The sequence below is a fragment of the Macaca mulatta genome, chromosome 13 (genome assembly GCF_049350105.2).
Source record: "Macaca mulatta isolate MMU2019108-1 chromosome 13, T2T-MMU8v2.0, whole genome shotgun sequence".
Classification (NCBI taxonomy): Eukaryota; Metazoa; Chordata; class Mammalia; order Primates; family Cercopithecidae; genus Macaca; species Macaca mulatta.
In genome coordinates, this window is record NC_133418.1 from 36,392,297 (window position 1) to 36,411,608 (window position 19,312).

Consider the following 19,312-nt stretch of genomic DNA (forward strand, 5'->3'; position numbering starts at 1 on the left):
CTAGAGGGCTATGGTGAAAAAGGGAATATCCTCAGATGAAATCTGGAAAGAAGCTTTCTGAGAAACTGCTTAGTGTTCTGTTAATTCTTCTCAGAGAGTTACATCTGTATTTCGTGGATCTCTTTGCTGGCCTTATTTCTGTGGAATCTGAGAACAGATATTTCGGATCCCTTTGAAGACTATAGGGCCAAAGGAAATATCCTCCGATAACAATGAGAGAGAAGCTTTCTGAGAAACTTCTTTGTATTTTGTGAAATCATCTCACAGAGTTACAGCTTTCCCCTCTAGAAGCCTTTCACTAAGACACTTCTTGTGGAATTGGCAAAGTGATATTTGGAAGCCCTTACAGGGCTATGGTGAAAAAGGAAATATCGTCAGATTAAATCTGGAAAGAAGCTTTCTGAGAAACTGCTTAGTGTTCTGTTAGTTCTTCTCACAGAGTTACAACTGTATTTCGTGGATCTCTTTGCTAGCCTTATTTCTGTGTAATCTGAGAACAGATATTTAAGATCCCTTTGAAGACTATAGGGCCAAAGGAAATATCCTCCGATACCAAAGAGAAAGAAGCTTTCTGAGAAACTTCTTTGTGTTCTGTGAAATCAACTCACAGAGTTACAGCTTTCCCCTCAAGAAGCCTTTCGCTAAGACAGTTCTTGTGGAATTGACAAAGTGATATTTGGAAGCCCATAGAGGGCTATGGTGAAAAAGGAAATATCCTCAGATGAAATCTGGAAAGAAGCTTTCTGAGAAACTGCTTAGTGTTCTGTTAATTCATTTCACAGAGTTACATCTGTATTTCGTGGATCTCTTTGCCAGCCTTATTTCTCTGGAATCTGAGAACAGATATTTCGGATCCCTTTGAAGACTATAGGGCCAAAGGAAATATCCTCCAATAACAAAGAGAAAGAAACTTTCTGAGAAACTTCTTTGTATTCTGTGAAATCATCTCACAGAGTTACAGCATTCACCTCAAGAAGCCTTTCGCTAAGACAGTTCTTGTGGAATTGGCAAAGGGATATTTGGAAGCCAGTAGAGGGCTATGGTGAAAAAGGAAATATCCTCAGATGAAATCTGGAAAGAAGCATTATGAGAAACTGCTCTGTGATATATGACTTCCACTCACAGAGTTACATCTGTATTTCGTGTATCTTTTGCTAGCCTTATTTCAGTGGAATCTGAGAGCAGATATTTCGGATCCTTTTGAAGACTATAGGGCCAAAGGAAATATCCTCCGATAACAAAGAGAAAGAAGCTTTCTGAGAAACTTCTTTCTGTTCTGTGAAATCATCTCACAGAGTTACAGCTTTCCCCTCAAGAAGCCTTTCGCTAAGACAGTTCATGTGGAAATGGCAAAGTGCTATTTGGAAGCCATAGAGGGCTATGTTGAAAATGGAAATATCCTCAGATGAAATCTGGAAAGAAGCTTTCTGAGAAACTGCTTAGTGTTCTGTTAATTCAACTCACAGTGTTACATCTGTATTTCGTGGATCCCTTTGCTAGCCTTATTTCTGTGGAATCTCAGAACAGATATTTCGGATCCCTTTGAAGACTATAGGGCCAAAGGAAATATCCTCCGATAACAAAGAGAAGGAAGCTTTCTGAGAAACTTCTTTGTGTTCTGTGAAATCAACTCACAGAGTTACAGCTTTCCCCTCAAGAAGCCGTTCGCTAAGACAGTTCTTGTGGAATTGGAAAAGTGATATTTGGAAGCCCATAGAGGGCTATGGTGAAAAAGGAAATATCGTCAGATTAAATCTGGAAAGAAGCTTTCTGAGAAACTGCTTAGTGTTCTGTTAATTCTTCTCTCAGGGTTACATCTGTATTTCGTGGATCTCCTTGCTAGCCTTATTTCTGTGGAATCAGAACAGATATTTCGAATCCCTTGGAAGACTATAGGGACAAAGGAAATATCCTCCGATAACAAAGAGAAAGAAGCTTTCTCAGAAACTTCTTTGTGCTCTGTGAAATCATCTCACAGAGTTACAGCTTTCGCCTCCAGAAGCCTTTCGCTAAGACAGTTCTTGTGGAATTGGCAAAGTGATATTTGGAAGGCCATAGAGGGCTATGGTGAAAAAGGAAATATCCTCAGATGAAATCTGGAAAGAAGCTTTCTGAGAAACTGCTTAGTGTTCTGTTAATTCATCTCACAGTGTTACATCTGTATTTCGTGGATCTCTTTGCTAGCCTTATTTCTGTGGAATCTGTAACAGATATTTCGGATCCCTTTGAAGAGTATAGGGCCAAAGGAAATATCCTCCGATAACAAAGAGAAAGAAGCTTTCTGAGAAACTTCTTTCTGTTCTGTGAAATCATCTCACAGAGTTACAGCTTTCCCCTCAAGGAGCCTTTCGCTAAGACAGTTCTTGTGGAATTGGCAAAGTGATATTTGGAAGCCCCTAGAGGGCTATGGTGAAAAAGGGAATATCCTCAGATGAAATCTGGAAAGAAGCTTTCTGAGAAACTGCTTAGTGTTCTGTTAATTCATCTCACAGAGTTACATCTGTATTTCGTGGATCTCTTTGCTTGCCTTATTTCTGAGGTGTCTGAGAACAGATATTTCGGATCCCTTTGTGGACTATAGGGCCAAAGGAAATATCCTCCGATAACAAAGAGAAAGAAGCTTTGTGAGAAACTTCTTTGTGTTCTGTGAAATCATCTCACAGAGTTACAGCTTTCCCCCAAGTAGCCTTTCGCTAAGACAGTTCTTGTGGAATTGGCAAAGTGATATTTGGAAACCCATAGAGGGCTATGATGAAAAAGGAAATATCCTCAGATGAAATCTGGAAAGAAGCTTTCTGAGAAACTGCTTAGTGTTCTGTTAATTCATCTCAAAGAGTTACATCTGTATTTCGTGGGTCTCTTTGCTAGCCTTATTTCTGTGGAATCTGAGAACAGATATTTCGGATCCCTTTGAAGAATATAGGGCCAAAGGAAATATCTTCTGATAACAAAGAGAAAGAAGCTTTCTGAGAAACTTCTTTCTGTTCTGTGAAATCATCTCACAGAGTTACAGCTTTCCCCTCAAGGAGCCCTTCGCTAAGACAGTTCTTGTGGAATTGGCAAAGTGATATTTGGAAGCCCATAGAGGGCTATGGTGAAAAAGGAAATATCCTCAGATGAAATCTGGAAAGAAGCTTTCTGAGAAACTGCTTAGTGTTCTGTTAATTCATCTCCCAGAGTTAGATCCGTATTTCGTGGATCTCTTTGCTAGCCTTATTTCTGAGGAATCTGAGAACAGATATTTCGGAACCCTTGGAAGACTATAGGGCCAAAGGAAATATCCTCCGATAACAAAGAGAAAGAAGCTTTCTGAGAAACTTCTTTGTGTTCTGTGAAATCATCTCACAGAGTTACAGCTTTCCCCTCAAGGAGCCTTTCGCTAAGACAGTTCTTGTGGAATTGGCAAAGAGATATTTGGAAGCCCATAGAGGGTTATGGTGAAAAAGGAAATATCCTCAGATGAAATCTGGAAAGAAGCTTTCTGAGAAACTGCTTAGTGATCTTTTAATTCATCTCACAGAGTTACATCTGTATCTCGTGGATGTCTTTGCTAGCCTTATTTCTGTGGAATCTGAGAACAGATGTTTCGGATCCCTTTGAAGACTATAGGGCCAAAGGAAATATCTTCCGATAACAAAGAGAAAGAAGATTTCTGAGAAACTTCTTTGTGTTCTGTGAAATCATCTCACAGAGTTACAGCTTTCCCCTCAAGAAGCCTTTCGCTAAGACAGGTCTTGTGGAATTGGAAAAGTGATATTTGGAAGCCCATAGAGGGCTATGGTGAAAAAGGAAATATCCTCAGATGAAATCTGGAAAGAAGCTTTCTGAGAAACTGCTTTGTGGTCTGTTAATTCATCTGACAGAGTTACATCTGTATTTCGTGGATCTCTTTGCCAGCCTTATATCTCTGGAATCTGAGACCAGATATTTCGGTTCCTTTGAAGACTATAGGGCCAAAGGAAATATCCTCCGATAACAAAGAGAAAGAAACTTTCTGAGAAACTTCTTTGTATTCTGTGAAATCATCTCACAGAGTTACAGCTTTCACCTCAAGAAGCCTTTCGCTAAGACAGTTCTTGTGGAATTGGCAAAGTGATATTTGGAAGCCCATAGAGGGCTATGGTGAAAAAGGAAATATCCTCAGATGAAATCTGGAAAGAAGCTTTCTGAGAAACTGCTTAGTGTTCTGTTAATTCATCTCACAGAGTTACATCTGTATTTCGTGGATCTCTTTGCTAGCCTTATTTCTTTGGAATCTGACAACAGATATTTCGGATCCATTGGAAGACTCTAAGGCCAGAGGAAATATCCTTCTAAAACAAAGAGAAACAAGCTTTCTGAGAAACTTCTTTGTGTTCTGTGAAGTCATCTCACAGAGTTACAGCTTTCCCCTCAAGAAGCCTTTCGCTAAGACACTTCTTGTGGAATTGGCAAAGTGATATTTGGAAGCCCATAGAGGGCTATGGTGAAAATGGAAATATCCTCAGATGAAATGTGGAAAGAAGCTTCCTGCGAAAATGCTTAGTGTTCTGTTTATTCATCTCACAGAGTTACATCTGTATTTCGTGGATCTCTTTGCTAGCCTTATTTCTGTGGAATCTGAGAACAGATATTTCTAATCCCTTTGAAGACTATAGGGCCAAAGGAAATATCCTCCGATAACAAAGAGAAAGAAGCTTTCTGAGAAACTTCTTTTTGTTTTGTGAAATCATCTCACAGACGTACAGCTTTCCCCTCAAGAAGCCTTTCGCTAAGACAGTTCTTGTGGAATTGGCAAAGTGATATTTGGAAGCCCATAGAGGGCTATTGTGAAAATGGAAATATCCTCAGATGAAATCTCGAAAGAAGCTTTCTGAGAAACTGCTTAGTGTTCTGTTAATTCATCTCAGAGAATTACATCTGTATTTCGTGGATCTCTTTGTTAGCCTTATTTCTGTGGAATCTGAGACCAGATATTTCGGATCCCTTTGAAGACTATAGGGCCAAAGGAAATATCCTCCGATAACAAAGAGAAAGAAGCTTTCGGAGAAACTTCTTTGTGTTCTGTGAAATCATCTCACAGAGTTACAGCTTTCCCCTCAAGAAGCCTTTCGCTAAGACAGTTCTTGCGGAATTGGAAAAGTGATATTTGGAAGCCCATAGAGGGCTATGGTGAAAAAGGAAATATCCTCAGATGAAATCTGGAAAGAAGATTTCTGAGAAACTGCTTAGTGTTCTGTTAATTCATCTCACAGTGTTACATCTGTGTTTCGTGGATCTCTTTGCTAGCCTTATTTCTGTGGAATCTGTAACAGATATTTCGGATCCCTTTGAAGACTATAGGGCCAAAGGAAATATCCTCCGATAACAAAGAGAAAGATGCTTTCTGAGAAACTTCTTTCTGTTCTGTGAATTCATCTCACAGAGTTACAGCTTTCCCCTCAAGGAGCCTTTCGCTAAGACAGTTCTTGTGGAATTGGCAAAGTGATATTTGGAAGCCCCTAGAGGGCTATGGTGAAAAAGGGAATATCCTCAGATGAAATCTGGAAAGAAGCTTTCTGAGAAACTGCTTAGTGTTCTGTTAATTCATCTCACAGAGTTACATCTGTATTTCGTGGATCTCTTTGCTAGCCTTATTTCTGAGGTGTCTGAGAACAGATATTTCGGATCCCTTGGAAGACTATAGGGCCAAAGGAAATATCCTCCGATAACAATGAGAAAGAAGCTTTATGAGAAACTTCTTTGTGTTCTGTGAAATCATCTCACAGAGTTACAGCTTTCCCCCAAGTAGCCTTTCGCTAAGACAGTTCTTGTGGAATTGGAAAAGTGATATTTGGAAGCCAATAGAGGGCTATGATGAAAAAGGAAATATCCTCAGATGAAATCTGGAAAGAAGCTTTCTGAGAAACTGCTTAGTGTTCTGTTAATTCATCTCACAGAGTTACATCTGTATTTCGTGGGTCTCTTTGCTAGCCTTATTTCTGTGGAATCTGAGAACATATATTTCGGATCCCTTTGAAGAATATAGGGCCAAAGGAAATATCTTCTGATGACAAAGAGAAAGAAGCTTTCTGAGAATCTTCTTAGTGTTCTGTGAAATCATCTCACAGAGTTACAGCTTTCCCGTCAAGAAGCCTTTCACTAAGACAGTTCTTGTGGAATTGGCAAAGTGATATTTGGAAGCCCATAGAGGGCTATGGTGAAAAAGGAAATATCCTCAGATGAAATCTGGAAAGAAGCTTTCAGAGAAACTGCTTAGTGTTCTGTTAATACATCTCACAGTGTTACATCTGTATTTCTTGGATCTCTTTGCTAGCCTTATTTCTGTGGAATCTGTAACAGATATATCGGATCCCTTTGAAGACTATAGGGCCAAAGGAAATATCCTCCGATAACAAAGAGAAAGAAGCTTTCTGAGAAACTTCTTTGTGTTCTGTGAAATCATCTCACAGAGTTACAGCTTTCCCCTCAAGGAGCCTTTCGCTAAGACAGTTCTTGTGGAATTGGCAAAGTGATATTTGGAAGCCCTTAGAGGGCTATGGTGAAAAAGGGAATATCCTCAGATGAAATCTGGAAAGAAGCTTTCTGAGAAACTGCTTAGTGTTCTGTTAATTCATCTCACAGAGTTACATCTGTATTTCGTGGATCTCTTTGCTAGCCTTATTTCTGAGGTGTCTGAGAACAGATATTTCGGATCCCTTGGAAGACTATAGGGCCAAAGGAAATATCCTCCGATAACAAAGAGAAAGAAGCTTTCTGAGAAACTTCTTTGTGTTCTGTGAAATCATCTCACAGAGTTACAGCTTTCCCCCAAGTAGCCTTTCGCTAAGACAGTTCTTGTGGAATTGGCAAAGTGATATTTGGAAGCCCATAGAGGGCTATGATGAAAAAGGAAATATCCTCAGATGAAATCTGGAAAGAAGCTTTCTGAGAAACTGCTTAGTGTTCTGTTAATTCATCTCACAGAGTTACATCTGTATTTCGTGGGTCTCTTTGCTAGCCTTATTTCTGTGGAATCTGAGACCAGATATTTCGGATCCCTTTGAAGACTATAGGGCCAAAGGAAATATCCTCCGATAACAAAGAGAAAGAAGCTTTCTGAGAAACTTCTTTCTGTTCTGTGAAATCATCTCACAGAGTTACAGCTTTCCCCTCAAGGAGCCCTTCGCTAAGACAGTTCTTGTGGAATTGGCAAAGTGATATTTGGAAGCCCATAGAGGGCTATGGTGAAAAAGGGAATATCCTCAGATGAAATCTGGAAAGAAGCTTTCTGAGAAACTGCTTAGTGTTCTGTTAATTCATCTCCCAGAGTTACATCCGTATTTCGTGGATCTCTTTGCTAGCCTTATTTCTGAGGAATCTGAGAACAGATATTTCGGAACCCTAGGAAGACTATAGGGCCAAAGGAAATATCCTCCGATAACAAAGAGAAAGAAGCTTTCTGAGAAACTTCTTTGTGTTCTGTGAAATCATCTCACAGAGTTACAGCTTTCCCCCAAGTAGCCTTTCGCTAAGACAGTTCTTGTGGAATTGGAAAAGTGATATTTGGAAGCCAATAGAGGGCTATGATGAAAAAGGAAATATCCTCAGATGAAATCTGGAAAGAAGCTTTCTGAGAAACTGCTTAGTGTTCTGTTAATTCATCTCACAGAGTTACATCTGTATTTCGTGGGTCTCTTTGCTAGCCTTATTTCTGTGGAATCTGAGAACATATATTTCGGATCCCTTTGAAGAATATAGGGCCAAAGGAAATATCTTCTGATGACAAAGAGAAAGAAACTTTCTGAGAAACTTCTTAGTGTTCTGTGAAATCATCTCACAGAGTTACAGCTTTCCCGTCAAGAAGCCTTTCACTAAGACAGTTCTTGTGGAATTGGCAAAGTGATATTTGGAAGCCCATAGAGGGCTATGGTGAAAAAGGAAATATCCTCAGATGAAATCTGGAAAGAAGCTTTCAGAGAAACTGCTTAGTGTTCTGTTAATACATCTCACAGTGTTACATCTGTATTTCTTGGATCTCTTTGCTAGCCTTATTTCTGTGGAATCTGTAACAGATATATCGGATCCCTTTGAAGACTATAGGGCCAAAGGAAATATCCTCCGATAACAAAGAGAAAGAAGCTTTCTGAGAAACTTCTTTGTGTTCTGTGAAATCACCTCACAGAGTTACAGCTTTCCCCTCAAGGAGCCTTTCGCTAAGACAGTTCTTGTGGAATTGGCAAAGTGATATTTGGAAGCCCTTAGAGGGCTATGGTGAAAAAGGGAATATCCTCAGATGAAATCTGGAAAGAAGCTTTCTGAGAAACTGCTTAGTGTTCTGTTAATTCATCTCACAGAGTTACATCTGTATTTCGTGGATCTCTTTGCTAGCCTTATTTCTGAGGTGTCTGAGAACAGATATTTCGGATCCCTTGGAAGACTATAGGGCCAAAGGAAATATCCTCCGATAACAAAGAGAAAGAAGCTTTCTGAGAAACTTCTTTGTGTTCTGTGAAATCATCTCACAGAGTTACAGCTTTCCCCCAAGTAGCCTTTCGCTAAGACAGTTCTTGTGGAATTGGCAAAGTGATATTTGGAAGCCCATAGAGGGCTATGATGAAAAAGGAAATATCCTCAGATGAAATCTGGAAAGAAGCTTTCTGAGAAACTGCTTAGTGTTCTGTTAATTCATCTCACAGAGTTACATCTGTATTTCGTGGGTCTCTTTGCTAGCCTTATTTCTGTGGAATCTGAGACCAGATATTTCGGATCCCTTTGAAGACTATAGGGCCAAAGGAAATATCCTCCGATAACAAAGAGAAAGAAGCTTTCTGAGAAACTTCTTTCTGTTCTGTGAAATCATCTCACAGAGTTACAGCTTTCCCCTCAAGGAGCCCTTCGCTAAGACAGTTCTTGTGGAATTGGCAAAGTGATATTTGGAAGCCCATAGAGGGCTATGGTGAAAAAGGAAATATCCTCAGATGAAATCTGGAAAGAAGCTTTCTGAGAAACTGCTTAGTGTTCTGTTAATTCATCTCCCAGAGTTACATCCGTATTTCGTGGATCTCTTTGCTAGCCTTATTTCTGAGGAATCTGAGAACAGATATTTCGGAACCCTAGGAAGACTATAGGGCCAAAGGAAATATCCTCCGATAACAAAGAGAAAGAAGCTTTCTGAGAAACTTCTTTGTGTTCTGTGAAATCATCTCACAGAGTTACAGCTTTCCCCTCAAGGAGCCTTTCGCTAAGACAGTTCTTGTGGAATTGGCAAAGTGATATTTGGAAGCCCATAGAGGGCTATGGTGAAAAAGGAAATATCCTCAGATGAAATCTGGAAAGAAGCTTTCTGAGAAACTGCTTAGTGATCTTTTAATTCATCTCACAGAGTTACATCTGTATCTCGTGGATCTCTTTGCTAGCCTTATTTCTGTGGAATCTGAGAACAGATGTTTCGGATCCCTTTGAAGACTATAGGGCCAACGGAAATATCTTCCGATAACAAAGAGAAAGAAGATTTCTGAGAAACTTCTTTGTGTTCTGTGAAATCATCTCACAGAGTTACAGCTTTCCCCTCAAGAAGCCTTTCGCTAAGACAGGTCTTGTGGAATTGGCAAAGTGATATTTGGAAGCCCATAGAGGGCTATGGTGAAAAAGGAAATATCCTCAGATGAAATCTGGAAAGAAGCTTTCTGAGAAACTGCTTAGTGGTCTGTTAATTCATCTGACAGAGTTACATCTGTATTTCTTGGATCTCTTTGCCAGCCTTATATCTCTGGAATCTGAGACCAGATATTTCGGTTCCTTTGAAGACTATAGGGCCAAAGGAAATATCCTCCGATAACAAAGAGAAAGAAACTTTCTGAGAAACTTCTTTGTATTCTGTGAAATCATCTCACAGAGTTACAGCTTTCACCTCAAGAAGCCTTTCGCTAAGACACTTCTTGTGGAATTGGCAAAGTGATATTTGGAAGCCCATAGAGGGCTATGGTGAAAATGGAAATATCCTCAGATGAAATGTGGAAAGATGCTTCCTGCGAAAATGCTTAGTGTTCTGTTAATTCATCTCACAGAGTTACATCTGTATTTCGTGGATCTCTTTGCTAGCCTTATTTCTGTGGAATCTGAGAACAGATATTTCTGATCCCTTTGAAGACTATAGGGCCAAAGGAAATATCCTCCGATAACAAAGAGAAAGAAGCTTTCTGAGAAACTTCTTTGTGTTCTGTGAAATCATCTCACAGACGTACAGCTTTCCCCTCAAGAAGCCTTTCGCTAAGACAGTTCTTGTGGAATTGGCAAAGTGATATTTGGAAGCCCATAGAGGGCTATTGTGAAAATGGAAATATCCTCAGATGAAATCTGGAAAGAAGCTTTCTGAGAAACTGCTTAGTGTTCTGTTAATTCATCTCAGAGAATTACATCTGTATTTCGTGGATCTCTTTGTTAGCCTTATTTCTGTGGAATCTGAGACCAGATATTTCGGATCCCTTTGAAGACTATAGGGCCAAAGGAAATATCCTCCGAATACAAAGAGAAAGAAGCTTTCGGAGAAACTTCTTTGTGTTCTGTGAAATCATCTCACAGAGTTACAGCTTTCCCCTCAAGAAGCCTTTCGCTAAGACAGTTCTTGCGGAATTGGAAAAGGGATATTTGGAAGCCCATAGAGGGCTATGGTGAAAAAGGAAATATCCTCAGATGAAATGTGGAAAGAAGATTTCTGAGAAACTGCTTAGTGTTCTGTTAATTCTTCTCTCAGGGTTACATCTGTATTTCGTGGATCTCCTTGATAGCCTTATTTCTGTGGAATCAGAACAGATATTTCGAATCCCTTGGAAGACTATAGGGCCAAAGGAAATATCCTCCGATAACAAAGAGAAAGAAGCTTTCTCAGAAACTTCTTTGTGCTCTGTGAAATCATCTCACAGAGTTACAGCTTTCGCCTCCAGAAGCCTTTTGCTAAGACAGTTCTTGTGGAATTGGCAAAGTGATATTTGGAAGGCCATAGAGGGCTATGGTGAAAAAAGAAATATCCTCAGATGAAATCTGGAAAGAAGCTTTCTGAGAAACTGCTTAGTGTTCTGTTAATTCATCTCACAGAGTTACATCTGTATTTCGTGGATCTCTTTGCTAGCCTTATTTCTTTCGAATCTGACAACAGATATTGCGGATCCGTTGGAAGACTATAAGGCCAGAGGAAATATCCTTCTAAAACAAAGAGAAACAAGCTTTCTGAGAAACTACTTTGTGTTCTGTGAAGTCATCTCACAGAGTTACAGCTTTCCCCTCAAGAAGCCTTTCGCTAAGACACTTCTTGTGGAATTGGCAAAGTGATATTTGGAAGCCCATGGAGGGCTATGGTGAAAATGGAAATATCCTCAGATGAAATGTGGAAAGAAGCTTCCTGCGAAAATGCTTAGTGTTCTGTTAATTCATCTCACAGAGTTACATCTGTATTTCGTGGATCTATTTGCTAGCCTTATTTCTGTGGAATCTGAGAACAGATATTTCTGATCCCTTTGAAGACTGTAGCGCCAAAGGAAATATCCTCCGATAACAAAGAGAAAGAAGCTTTCTGAGAAACTTCTTTGTGTTCTGTGAAATCATCTCACAGACGTACAGCTTTCCCCTCAAGAAGCCTTTCGCTAAGACAGTTCTTGTGGAATTGGCAAAGTGATATTTGGAAGCCCATAGAGGGCTACGGTGAAAAAGGAAATATCCTCAGATGAAATCTGGAAAGAAGCTTTCTGAGAAACTGCTTAGTGATCTTTTAATTCATCTCACAGAGTTACATCTGTATCTCGTGGATCTCTTTGCTAGCCTTATTTCTGTGGAATCTGAGAACAGATGTTTCGGATCCCTTTGAAGACTATAGGGACAAAGGAAATATCTTCCGATAACAAAGAGAAAGAAGATTTCTGAGAAACTTCTTTGTGTTCTGTGAAATCATCTCACAGAGTTACAGCTTTCCCCTCAAGAAGCCTTTCGCTAAGACAGGTCTTGTGGAATTGGCAAAGTGATATTTGGAAGCCCATAGAGGGCTATGGTGAAAAAGGAAATATCCTCAGATGAAATCTGGAAAGAAGCTTTCTGAGAAACTGCTTAGTGGTCTGTTAATTCATCTCACAGAGTTACATCTGTATTTCGTGGATCTCTTTGCCAGCCTTATTTCTCTGGAATCTGAGACCAGATATTTCGGTTCCTTTGAAGACTATAGGGCCAAAGGAAATATCCTCCGATAACAAAGAGAAAGAAACTTTCTGAGAAACTTCTTTGTATTCTGTGAAATCATCTCACAGAGTTACAGCTTTCACCTCAAGAAGCCTTTCGCTAAGACAGTTCTTGTGGAATTGGCAAAGTGATATTTGGAAGCCCATAGAGGGCTATAGTGAAAAAGGAAATATCCTCAGATGAAATCTGGAAAGAAGCTTTCTGAGAAACTGCTAAGTGTTCTGTTAATTCATCTCACAGAGTTACATCTGTATTTCGTGGATCTCTTTGCTAGCCTTATTTCTTTGGAATCTGACAACAGATATTTCGTATCCGTTGGAAGACTATAAGGCCAGAGGAAATATCCTTCTAAAACAAAGAGAAACAAGCTTTCTGAGAAACTTCTTTGTGTTCTGTGAAGTCATCTCACAGAGTTACAGCTTTCCCCTCAAGAAGCCTTTCGCTAGGACACTTCTTGTGGAATTGGCAAAGTGATATTTGGAAGCCCATAGAGGGCTATGGTGAAAATGGAAATATCCTCAGATGAAATGTGGAAAGAAGCTTCCTGCGAAAATGCTTAGTGTTCTGTTAATTCATCTCACAGAGTTACATCTGTATTTCGTGGATCTCTTTGCTAGCCTTATTTCTGTGGAATCTGAGAACAGATATTTCTGATCCCTTTGAAGACTATAGGGCCAAAGGAAATATCCTCCGATAACAAAGAGAAAGAAGCTTTCTGAGAAACTTTTTTGTGTTCTGTGAAATCATCTCACAGACGTACAGCTTTCCCCTCAAGAAGCCTTTCGCTAAGACAGTTCTTGTGGAATTGGCAAAGTGATATTTGGAAGCCCATAGAGGGCTATTGTGAAAATGGAAATATCCTCAGATGAAATCTGGAAAGAAGCTTTCTGAGAAACTGCTTAGTGTTCTGTTAATTCATCTCAGAGAATTACATCTGTATTTCGTGGATCTCTTTGTTAGCCTTATTTCTGTGGAATCTGAGACCAGATATTTCGGATCCCTTTGAAGACTATAGGGCCAAAGGAAATATCCTCCGATAACAAAGAGAAAGAAGCTTTCGGAGAAACTTCTTTGTGTTCTGTGAAATCATCTCACAGAGTTACAGCTTTCCCCTCAAGAAGCCTTTCGCTAAGACAGTTCTTGCGGAATTGGAAAAGTGATATTTGGAAGCCCATAGAGGGCTATGGTGAAAAAGGAAATATCCTCAGATGAAATCTGGAAAGAAGCTTTCTGAGAAACTGCTTAGTGTTCTGTTAATTCATCTCACAGTGTTACATCTGTATTTCGTGGATCTCTTTGCTAGCCTTATTTCTGTGGAATCTGTAACAGATATATCGGATCCCTTTGAAGACTATAGGGCCAAAGGAAATATCCTCCGATAACAAAGAGAAAGAAGCTTTCTGAGAAACTTCTTTGTGTTCTGTGAAATCATCTCACAGAGTTACAGCTTTCCCCTCAAGGAGCCTTTCGCTAAGACAGTTCTTGTGGAATTGGCAAAGTGATATTTGGAAGCCCATAGAGGGCTATGGTGAAAAAGGGAATATCCTCAGATGAAATCTGGAAAGAAGCTTTCTGAGAAACTGCTTAGTGTTCTGTTAATTCATCTCACAGAGTTACATCTGTATTTCGTGGATCTCTTTGCTAGCCTTATTTCTGAGGTGTCTGAGAACAGATATTTCGGATCCCTTGGAAGACTATAGGGCCAAAGGAAATATCCTCCGATAACAAAGAGAAAGAAGCTTTCTGAGAAACTTCTTTGTGTTCTGTGAAATCATCTCACAGAGTTACAGCTTTCCCCCAAGTAGCCTTTCGCTAAGACAGTTCTTGTGGAATTGGCAAAGTGATATTTGGAAGCCCATAGAGGGCTATGATGAAAAAGGAAATATCCTCAGATGAAATCTGGAAAGAAGCTTTCTGAGAAACTGCTTAGTGCTCTGTTAATTCATCTCACAGAGTTACATCTGTATTTCGTGGGTCTCTTTGCTAGCCTTATTTCTGTGGAATCTGAGAACAGATATTTCGGATCCCTTTGAAGACTATAGGGCCAAAGGAAATATCCTCCGATAACAAAGAGAAAGAAGCTTTCTGAGAAACTTCTTTCTGTTCTATGAAATCATCTCACAGAGTTACAGCTTTCCCCTCAAGGAGCCCTTCGCTAAGACAGTTCTTGTGGAATTGGCAAAGTCATATTTGGAAGCCCATAGAGGGCTATGGTGAAAAAGGAAATATCCTCAGATGAAATCTGGAAAGAAGCTTTCTGAGAAACTGCTTAGTGTTCTGTAAATTCATCTCCCAGAGTTACATCCGTATTTCGTGGATCTCTTTGCTAGCCTTATTTCTGAGGAATCTGAGAACAGATATTTCGGAACCCTTGGAAGACTATAGGGCCAAAGGAAATATCCTCCGATAACAAAGAGAAAGAAGCTTTCTGAGAAACTTCTTTGTGTTCTGTGAAATCATCTCACAGAGTTACAGCTTTCCCCTCAAGGAGCCTTTCGCTAAGACAGTTCTTGTGGAATTGGCAAAGTGATATTTGGAAGCCCATAGAGGGCTATGGTGAAAAAGGAAATATCCTCAGATGAAATCTGGAAAGAAGCTTTCTGAGAAACTGCTTAGTGATCTTTTAATTCATCTCACAGAGTTACATCTGTATCTCGTGGATCTCTTTGCTAGCCTTATTTCTGTGGAATCTGAGAACAGATGTTTCGGATCCCTTTGAAGACTATAGGGCCAAAGGAAATATCTTCCGATAAGAAAGAGAAAGAAGATTTCTGAGAAACTTCTTTGTGTTCTGTGAAATCATCTCACAGAGTTACAGCTTTCCCCTCAAGAAGCCTTTCGCTAAGACAGGTCTTGTGGAATTGGCAAAGTGATATTTGGAAGCCCATAGAGGGCTATGGTGAAAAAGGAAATATCCTCAGATGAAATCTGGAAAGAAGCTTTCTGAGAAACTGCTTAGTGGTCTGTTAATTCATCTGACAGAGTTACATCTGTATTTCTTGGATCTCTTTGCCAGCCTTATTTCTCTGGAATCTGAGACCAGATATTTCAGTTACTTTGAAGACTATAGGGCCAAAGGAAATATCCTCCGATAACAAAGAGAAAGAAACTTTCTGAGAAACTTCTTTGTATTCTGTGAAATCAACTCACAGAGTTACAGCTTTCACCTCAAGAAGCCTTTCGCTAAGACAGTTCTTGTGGAATTGGCAAAGTGATATTTGGAAGCCCATAGAGGGCTATGGTGAAAAAGGAAATATCCTCAGATGAAATCTGGAAAGAAGCTTTCTGAGAAACTGCTTAGTGTTCTGTTAATTCATCTCACAGAGTTACATCTGTATTTCGTGGATCTCTTTGCTAGCCTTATTTCTTTGGAATCTGACAACAGATATTTCGGATCCGTTGGAAGACAATAAGGCCAGAGGAAGTATCCTTCTAAAACAAAGAGAAACAAGCTTTCTGAGAAACTTCTTTGTGTTCTGTGAAGTCATCTCACAGAGTTACAGCTTTCCCCTCAAGAAGCCTTTCGCTAAGACACTTCTTGTGGAATTGGCAAAGTGATATTTGGAAGCCCATAGAGGGCTATGGTGAAAATGGAAATATCCTCAGGTGAAATGTGGAAAGAAGCTTCCTGAGAAAATGCTTAGTGTTCTGTTAATTCATCTCACAGAGTTACATCTGTATTTCGTGGATCTCTTTGCTAGCCTTATTTCTGTGGAATCTGAGAACAGATATTTCTGATCCCTTTGAAGACTATAGGGCCAAAGGAAATATCCTCCGATAACAAAGAGAAAGAAGCTTTCGGAGAAACGTCTTTGTGTTCTGTGAAATCATCTCACAGACGTACAGCTTTCCCCTCAAGAAGCCTTTCGCTAAGACAGTTCTTGTGGAATTGGCAAAGTGATGTTTGGAAGCCCATAGAGGGCTATTGTGAAAATGGAAATATCCTCAGATGAAATCTGGAAAGAAGCTTTCTGAGAAACTGCTTAGTGTTCTGTTAATTCATCTCAGAGAATTACATCTGTATTTCGTGGATCTCTTTGTTAGCCTTATTTCTGTGGAATCTGAGACCAGATATTTCGGATCCCTTTGAAGACTATAGGGCCAAAGGAAATATCCTCCGATAACAAAGAGAAATAAGCTTTCTCAGAAACTTCTTTGTGTTCTGTGAAATCATCTCACAGAGTTACAGCTTTCCCCTCAAGAAGCCTTTCGCTAAGACAGTTCTTGCGGAATTGGAAAAGTGATATTTGGAAGCCCATAGAGGGCTATGGTGAAAAAGGAAATATCCTCAGATGAAATCTGGAAAGAAGCTTTCTGAGAAACTGCTTAGTGTTCTGTTAATTCATCTCACAGTGTTACATCTGTATTTCGTGGATCTCTTTGCTAGCCTTATTTCTGTGGAATCTGTAACAGATATATCGGATCCCTTTGAAGACTATAGGGCCAAAGGAAATATCCTCCGATAACAAAGAGAAAGAAGCTTTCTGAGAAACTTCTTTGTGTTCTGTGAAATCATCTCACAGAGTTACAGCTTTCCCCTCAAGGAGCCTTTCGCTAAGACAGTTCTTGTGGAATTGGCAAAGTGATATTTGGAAGACCATAGAGGGCTATGGTGAAAAAGGGAATATCCTCAGATGAAATCTGGAAAGAAGCTTTCTGAGAAACTGCTTAGTGTTCTGTTAATTCATCTCACAGAGTTACATCTGTATTTCGTGGATCTCTTTGCTAGCCTTATTTCTGTGGAATCAGAACAGATATTTCGAATCCCTTGGAAGACTATAGGGCCAAAGGAAATATCCTCCGATAACAAAGAGAAAGAAGCTTTCTCAGAAACTTCTTTGTGCTCTGTGAAATCATCTCACAGAGTTACAGCTTTCGCCTCCAGAAGCCTTTTGCTAAGACAGTTCTTGTGGAATTGGCAAAGTGATATTTGGAAGGCCATAGAGGGCTATGGTGAAAAAGGAAATATCCTCAGATGAAATCTGGAAAGAAGCTTTCTGAGAAACTGCTTAGTGTTCTGTTAATTCATCTCACAGTGTTACATCTGTATTTCGTGGATCTCTTTGCTAGCCTTATTTCTGTGGAATCTGTAACAGATATTTCGGATCCCTTTGAAGACTATAGGGCCAAAGGAAATATCCTCCGATAACAAAGAGAAAGAAGCTTTCTGTGAAACTTCTTTGTGTTCTGTGAAATCATCTCACAGAGTTACAGCTTTCCCCTCAAGGAGCCTTTCGCTAAGACAGTTCTTGTGGAATTGGCAAAGTGATATTTGGAAGCCCATAGAGGGCTATGGTGAAAAAGGGAATATCCTCAGATGAAATCTGGAAAGAAGCTTTCTGAGAAACTGCTTAGTGTTCTGTTAATTCATCTCACAGAGTTACATCTGTATTTCGTGGATCTCTTTGCTAGCCTTATTTCTGAGGTGTCTGAGAACAGATATTTCGGATCCCTTTGAAGAATATAGGGCCAAAGGAAATATCTTCTGATAACAAAGAGAAAGAAGCTTTCTGAGAAACTTCTTTGTGTTCTGTGAAATCATCTCACAGAGTTACAGCTTTCCCCTCAAGAAGCCTTTCGCTAAGACAGTTCTTGTGGAATTGGCAAAGTGATATTTGGAAGCCCATAGAGGGCTACGGTGAAAAAGGGAATATCCTCAGATGAAATCTGGAAAGAAGCTTTCTGAGAAACTGCTTAGTGTTCTGTTAATTCATCTCACAATGTTACATCTGTATTTCGTGGATCTCTTTGCTAGCCTTGTTTCTGAGGTGTCTGAGAACAGATATTTCGGATCCCTTGGAAGACTATAGGGCCAAAGGAAATATCCTCCGATAACAAAGAGAAAGAAGCTTTCTGAGAAACTTCTTTGTGTTCTGTGAAATCATCTCACAGAAATACAGCTTTCCCCCAAGTAGCCTTTCGCTAAGACAGTTCTTGTGGAATTGGCAAAGTGATATTTGGAAGCCCATAGAGGGCTATGATGAAAAAGGAAATATCCTCAGATGAAATCTGGAAAGAAGCTTTCTGAGAAACTGCTTAGTGTTCTGTTAATTCATCTCACAGAGTTACATCTGTATTTCGTGGGTCTCTTTGCTAGCCTTATTTCTGTGGAATCTGAGAACAGATATTTCGGATCCCTTTGAAGAATATAGGGCCAAAGGAAATATCTTCTGATAACAAAGAGAAAGGAGCTTTCTGAGAAACTTCTTTGTGTTCTGTGAAATCATCTCACAGAGTTACAGCTTTCCCCTCAAGAAGCCTTTCGCTAAGACAGTTCTTGTGGAATTGGCAAAGTGATATTTGGAAGCCCATAGAGGGCTATTGTGAAAAAGGAAATATCCTCAGATGAAATCTGGAAAGAAGCTTTCTTAAAAACTGCTTAGTGTTCTGTTAATTCATCTCACAGTGTTACATCTGTATTTCGTGGATCTCTTTGCTAGCCTTATTTCTGTGGAATCTGTAACAGATATATCGGATCCCTTTGAAGACTATAGGGCCAAAGGAAATATCCTCCGATAACAAAGAGAAAGAAGCTTTCTGAGAAACTTCTTTGTGTTCTGTGAAATCATCTCACAGAGTTACAGCTTTCCCCTCAAGGAGCCTTTTGCTAAGACAGTTCTTGTGGAATTGGCAAAGTGATATTTGGAAGCCCTTAGAGGGCTATGGTGAAAAAGGGAATATCCTCAGATGAAATCTGGAAAGAAGCTTTCTGAGAAACTGCTTAGTGTTCTGTTAATTCATCTCCCAGAGTTACATCCGTATTTCGTGGATCTCTTTGCTAGCCTTATTTCTGAGGAATCTGAGAACAGATATTTCGGAACCCTAGGAAGACTATAGGGCCAAAGGAAATATCCTCCGATAAGAAAGAGAAAGAAGCTTTCTGAGAAACTTCTTTGTGTTCTGTGAAATCATCTCACAGAGTTACAGCTTTCCCCTCCAGGAGCCTTTCGCTAAGACAGTTCTTGTGGAATTGGCAAAGTGATATTTGGAAGCCCATAGAGGGCTTTGTTGAAAAAGGAAATATCCTCAGATGAAATCTGGAAAGAAGCTTTCTGAGAAACTGCTTAGTGGTCTGTTAATTCATCTGACAGAGTTACATCTGTATTTCGTGGATCTCTTTGCCAGC